A 6,647-nucleotide genomic window follows, 5' to 3' on the forward strand; every position below is an offset into this window, starting at 1 on the left:
TCAATTACAGGTCAAGTTCATAACATGTCAGGTTAATAGTAGGTCGGGTAATATCAATTATTTATCTGGTTAATCTCATGTTTGAGTTTATATCATGTCGGATGTAGGTCGGGTTTGATTATCACATTATTAAGTTCAATTCGAGTTCAGGTCGAGTGTAGGTCGTATTCAAATCCAAAATTAACATGTCCAATTCAGATTCAAGTAAACACTAATTCATTCTCAAATCGATTTCAAATATTCACGACCTCAAGTCACAAATAGTAATGACTCAAATCAGTTTCAATCAATTTTTTTCTCTAATAAATATCTGAGTAAATTGTTTAAGATAATATATTGAATAAAAGTTATCCTACAACGTACACTTTCATTAAGTTGTATGTGTGTGAAGTTCAATCTTGATACTACAGTAGAGTAACTCATGACTTAAATAATAGAGATATTTAATTGAAGAAAAGTTTGAAATTAAACATATATCATTTTAGGCACATCATATAAGTTAATCCGTTCCTTTTGTAAGTTCAAATTATCTCGTAATTTATTGTTGGTCAAGTTACTAACTCGAAGTAAAAAATATTATTGAAAAATAAATTGCAAAAAAATATTTGATTAAGTAATAACATTTTCTCATGGATAAAAATTAAATATTTATAATTAATTTAATAATTTTAGATTGGTTATAGAGTAGAATATTAAATTAATTAACTCTTATTAATTTAATTGATTTAGAAAATTAATGATATTTGCATATTTATTTAATAAATTTCAAAATGAATATAAAACCCACAGATCATTATTTAATTAAAGTATGATTGGAAAAGTAAAATAAAAGTCGTATGTAACGGTAAACTTGTCATAATCTACTAGATTAGAATTGAATTATAAAAATAATTTAATAAAATGAAAGTTAATTTAATTTAATTAATAATTAATTAAGTTAATTTCATTATATTTTAATTAATGAATATTTTAGATAAGTAGATTTTAGACTAAACTTTGTTTAATTGATTAAATAAAGTAAGTCCAAATTAATGGATCAAAAGTCAAACAATGTATTTTAAATACAAGGAAGATTTTGGCTTATTTAGGGATTAAGAAACGGTGGTTGAATGGTTGCTTGGTGATCAAGTAAGTAAATTGTTTTACTTTCAAGTAAACTCATCCTACTCCAATTATATAATGAGATTATGTCTCTATGATTTTTGTAGGTTTTTGGAAATTCTATATTTAAGAATTAAAATATTTTTATGTGTTCTAAATTAAGAGGTACATACACCTAACGTCCACGAGTGTGAGAATAGTGAAGAAGATCCATTGGATGAAAGCATTGAGCACAAAATAAGAAGTTTGAGTCATACAGAACAACCCAAAAAACTACAGAGGAATTGCGCTAACTCGAATAGATCCCCATGATATCATATTATAAAAAATGCATTTTTCTCTCTTCGTTATATGGATTTTCAAAACTATATTATGTTGATCCATTTGAATATAAATTTTCAAAACTTTTGCTACAAATTTTCTAATATGTGACCATTAATTAACTTAGAGTCCATGTAATGATTTAATCTAATGAATGATTTAATCTAAATCATGAACCTAGTGATATTTTTCTCTCTTCTTTGTATGGTGTGGACACCGTTTTCCACCCAGGTGGGGAAAAACCTAGTACGACTTAGGAATTTTCTTTGAAAAAGTTTTGAAATGTGAGGAGTCGCCACCAATCATTTTAAGGTGCGATCAGAACACCATAAAAACTGAGTAATTTTAGTAAAACATTTTATTTTATCAAAATACCAAGTTTAAGGTCTACAAAAACCAATAAATAGGTTCGGGAGTCAGTTACGCGTGAGGGAGGATTAGCACCCCACAACGCCAAAAAATTGGTACCTAGTTGATTACCCTATATTTAGAATAAAAATTTTTGAGTTCGAACTTTATCTAATTTAAAAATCATTACGGATGCAAAGTTGAAAAAAGGGTATTCGTTTATTAAAGCTAATAGCATTTGCCCCCTATCATGAATGTGGGAGATCAACCATAGTACCCAATAATCGGACGTTACCTCAATATTTTAGAAATCAGCATTCGGTCTTGAAAAGGATGTCGACCTATTTCGGGAATCACCAGTACCCCCTAGAATACTTGTGGGAGATATACTATTGACTCCCTAATAAGTGACCATTGCCTTGTGTTTGAAAATATACGCAATCAATTAGTAATTGATTATAATCCTAATTTTACAAGGTGAGTTTGTTAAATGGTTCTAGCTTAAAAGTTGTCAAATTATGTAATTAAAATCTAGAGGCCTAAACCTAAAAATGTAGGTTCTAATATTAATCCTATTTGATTTGAACTTATTATTAAATCAAATAATTGAGATGGTCCCTCGAGCATTTAGGTGAGGGTCAACTCAAATTAAAGGGACTAAATTGAAATCTTAATCTAAAGTAGAGGTTCTAACATTAACTTAAATTAATTGTAATCAATATTGCAATTGGAATAATTAAAGTGGAATCTCGAGGCGATGACCAAATTAAGAATTCTTCTAATTTAAGGACTAAAGGTGAAATTAGGCCTAAGATGGAGGATCTAATATATTAATTCTAATCAACTTTAATCAATTATTGATTCAAATAATTAAATTGGAACCTCGAGCACAAGCGAGGACCAAATTAAGAATTCACCTAATTTAAGGATTAAATATGAAATTAGGCCTAAGATGGAGGCTTTAATATTAATCCTAATTAATTTTAATCAATTATGTACTATCGAATAATTAATTCGGAACCTAGAGCATAAGCAAGGACCAAATCAAAAATTCTCCTAAATTAAACATTTAAGGACCAAATTTAAAGGAATCTAAATTTAAGGACTGAGCCTAAAAATATAAGTAATCTAGATTAGTACTAAAATATTTTAAATCTAAAGCAAAAGGTTTAATTTAAAACCTAAAATTCTAAGACTAGATTAAAGGAATTGAAATTAAAGACAAATAATTAAAAAAATTAATTAACACATATAAAAGGATCGAATTGGAACAATTTCAAAATGTAGAACTAAAATTTAAACATTGAAAAAAGAACTAAACTAAAGAAATCAGAACATAAAGTTTAAATTAAGAAATTGCAGAAAATTAAAAGTTGAATTTAAAGGACTGAAATGCAAATGCTGAAAAGTAAATGCATAAATTAAAATAACAGAAATTTAGAGGTAAAATTATAAATGAAGAAAATAAATTACTGGAATAAAAAAGGTTAGAGGTTAATTTAATTGTTACTCGGACCATAATTAATAAGAGTCATACCCCAAGGTAGGTCGTCGCAAGGTCGTATTAAGGTTTAATATTTGAATGTAAACTATAAGGGACCAAAATGTAATAAAATAAAATGAAAAACAATAGCCAAATCAGAAATAAAAGTGACTAAAATGCATAAATTTATCCAAATCATAAATAAGATAAAGAAGCAGAGTTCAAACAATGGCTAAAATGAAAAAAATATAAAATTCGTGGTTAATTTCAGAGAAATAACATAACAACATAGTGACTAAATTTAAAAGAAATAAAACAGTGCCAAAATTAAAATAAATAAAAAAGAAGATACAATGACTAAAGAGTAAAAACACACATAAATTGCAAGGACCTAAAAGAAATTTAGCCAATAATTAGTATTAAAACACAAAAATGGAAAATAGCAAAGCAATAACACTAAATTTAAGAAAATAAATGAAACATATTGAAATTGGGGACCAAATTGAACGCAGGAGGAAATAGAGAGGATTGCGGAGAGGGTTAAACCGACGAGACCAAAACATGTAGGGGCCAAAACGGCGTCGTTTTGCTTTGGGTATAAATACCCTTTATCACCATTTTTTTCATTTTTCTCTCATTTCATTTCCTCATTTTTTCTTAAAGAGAGAAGCTCTCTTTTCTCTCTAAGCCTCCCTAGAATCCGACGGGAGTCCAGTACTGGTCGTCGCGTCGGTCACTGTCGTTGGAGGTCGTTGGCTACCAAAATGCACTAGTTTGCTCGCCCCGACGCTGTGGTCATGGATTTGGGCTCCGTCTTGCACGAAATTGCCTCCAACATCGTGAAATATGGTCGAAACTCTTTGGCTTCTCCTGCCTTGATCTCTGTCATCCACCGTTGGATCGAGTCGATTTCGGGATATGTTGCTCGTTGGCCTCTCTTCTCCCTCTTGATCATTCAGATTGGCCAAAGGAGATCTCGGTCGTCGGTAAAGCTCCGATCGAAGGTAAAACCCCCTTTTTAGCTTCTTTTCTTTTTTTTAGGTCGTTCGAAAGAAACAAAAGAAAAAAAATATAGTTTGGTGTTTTATTTCTTAAATATTCCTTACTTGGTATTACTTTTCGAAAATGAGAGGGAAAATCCCTCATACACTGGTTTTTCAGGTTTTTATACTCGAGTTTACATAGATGTAATAAAAAATAAAAACCTAATCTATTACATTCTGACCATCACTGTTGGTGATGATTTGCACCTTTTAATGCCTTGGATTTTTTTGGGGTTTGGTTGGATTTGTTCTGATTTTCCTTTTCATGGTGTTGTTGAGGTGATGACAGTGGAAGAGTGAAGGTGACATGTTTTGGATTGGGGAAAAAAGGTGACGGTGACAGAGGAAAATGAACGGTCATTGCATGTGGCTCACGTGCTGATAACATGTAGATGAGACTTCAGTACCGGTGGTGATGCATCAGTGAGGGGAGCCAAAAAGCCATCTTTGAATGATGTGATATTAACCATTGGATCAAATCCAGATCTAATGGTTTAGATTCATTTGTTCTTTTTCACTTGGATGGGTGACGTGGCAAACTTCTAGCCCTTGGATCTAACCCTCCATCAATGGCTCACATGGATTGTGTTTGTTTGACATGGATTGAAGAGATGATAACCCTTGGATAAAAGCTAATCAAGGGATGAGATCAATTTGTGTTTCTTTACATGTATTGGTGATGCCATCATTAATTACACCTCAAAAGTAGCATCTCCATTAAATGTTTGTCTCCATTTAAAATTAAAAAAATATCATCCCACCAAGAACAAAACAAATTGGCGGCTACCCCAAAGAAAATGGTATACTAGGGTCTAAACATTGGGCTCGGTTTTATAATAATAATATTTTATATTAATATTATAATAATAATAATATTTAACGATTGAAAAATAGTTATTACAGTTGCCCCTCTTTACTCATTGCAGTGGAACTGAAATAGAGTTAAGACACAAAGCACCATTTTTCAACGTGGTCACTGCTTGTTGAGTTGCGAGTTCTTCTCATTACAAGCTCTTCGCTGTGGATGTCAATCCACCTCCTTCTGCGATGAATAAGACATGATTGAACAAGTTCTTCCCATTATGAACTTATTCTCTCGAAAACGTTGACCCAACTCCTTTGTGATGGTTGAACCAAGGTGATGTTGATCCAACTCCTTATTTGATGGACGAGCGAAATGACGTTGCTGATCTAACTCCTTATACGATGGATGAGCCAAGGTAGGTGTTGTTCCAACTCTTTATATGATGGAAATGAGCTAATGTTGAACAAGTTCTTCTTATTATGTACTTCTTCTCCCTCATCGGATGAGTTATTCTAATTATGAACTCTCCGTTGGAAATGTTGATCCACCTCCTTTTGTGATGGAATTGAACAAAGTGATTATGCTGATCCAACTCCATATGCGATGGATGAGCCAAGTATTGGTGATGTTCCAACTCCTTATGTGATGGAAATGAGCTAAGGTTGAACAAGTTCTTCTCATTATGAACTTTTTCTCCCTCATCGGATGAGTTCTTCTCATTATGAACTCTCTACTGGTAATGTTGATCCACCTCTTTCTGTGATGGAATCGAACAAAGTGATGATGTTGATCCAACTCCATATGCGATGGATGAGCCAAGGTCGATGTTGTTCCACCTCCTTATGTGATGAAAATGAGATAAGGTTGAACAAGTTCTTCTCATTATGAACTTATTATCCCTCATCGGATGAGTTCTTCTCATTATGAACTCTACATTGGAAATATTGATCCACCTCCTTCTGTGATGGAATCAAACAAAGTGACGATGCTGATCCAACTCCATATGCGATGGATGAGCCAAGTATTGGTGTTGTTCCAACTCCTTATGTAATGGAAATGAGCTAAGGTTTAACAAGTTCTTATCATTATGAACTTATTCTAGTAAAGGGTTCCCAAGCCATCTTCATAACATGTTAAGGTTGATTCCGATTTTGGCCCATTACAGACTTGCGAATCGGATTCTTCTTAGGGGATCACACTGCTAAAAACGTGCCTCGAAACTGATATCCAGATAGGAAACTTAGGATGTTTCCCCCTACTTAAATAAATCGGGATTGAGCTTAGGTTTAGAGCTATGATATACAATAATCATATATATTCATATAAGTGTAAGCATTAACCTAAAAGAAAATCTTTGTTATTTTTTCCTTTTTTCCCCTTGAAATAACATAATGAACTGTAAATTAAATAAGATCAAACTCATAATTTCCAAAATCCTAAATATCGGGTAACCAACTCATGACTCAACTCTCAAATTGTTTTGGAAAACAAAAGTCTCCAGTGGAGTTGCCAACTTGTCGACAATGTTTTCGCCCGGGTGGGGAAA

This window comes from Hibiscus syriacus, unplaced genomic scaffold, assembly GCF_006381635.1.
Source record: "Hibiscus syriacus cultivar Baekdansim isolate YM2019G1 unplaced genomic scaffold, ASM638163v2 tig00111081_pilon, whole genome shotgun sequence".
NCBI classification, from domain to species: Eukaryota; Viridiplantae; Streptophyta; class Magnoliopsida; order Malvales; family Malvaceae; genus Hibiscus; species Hibiscus syriacus.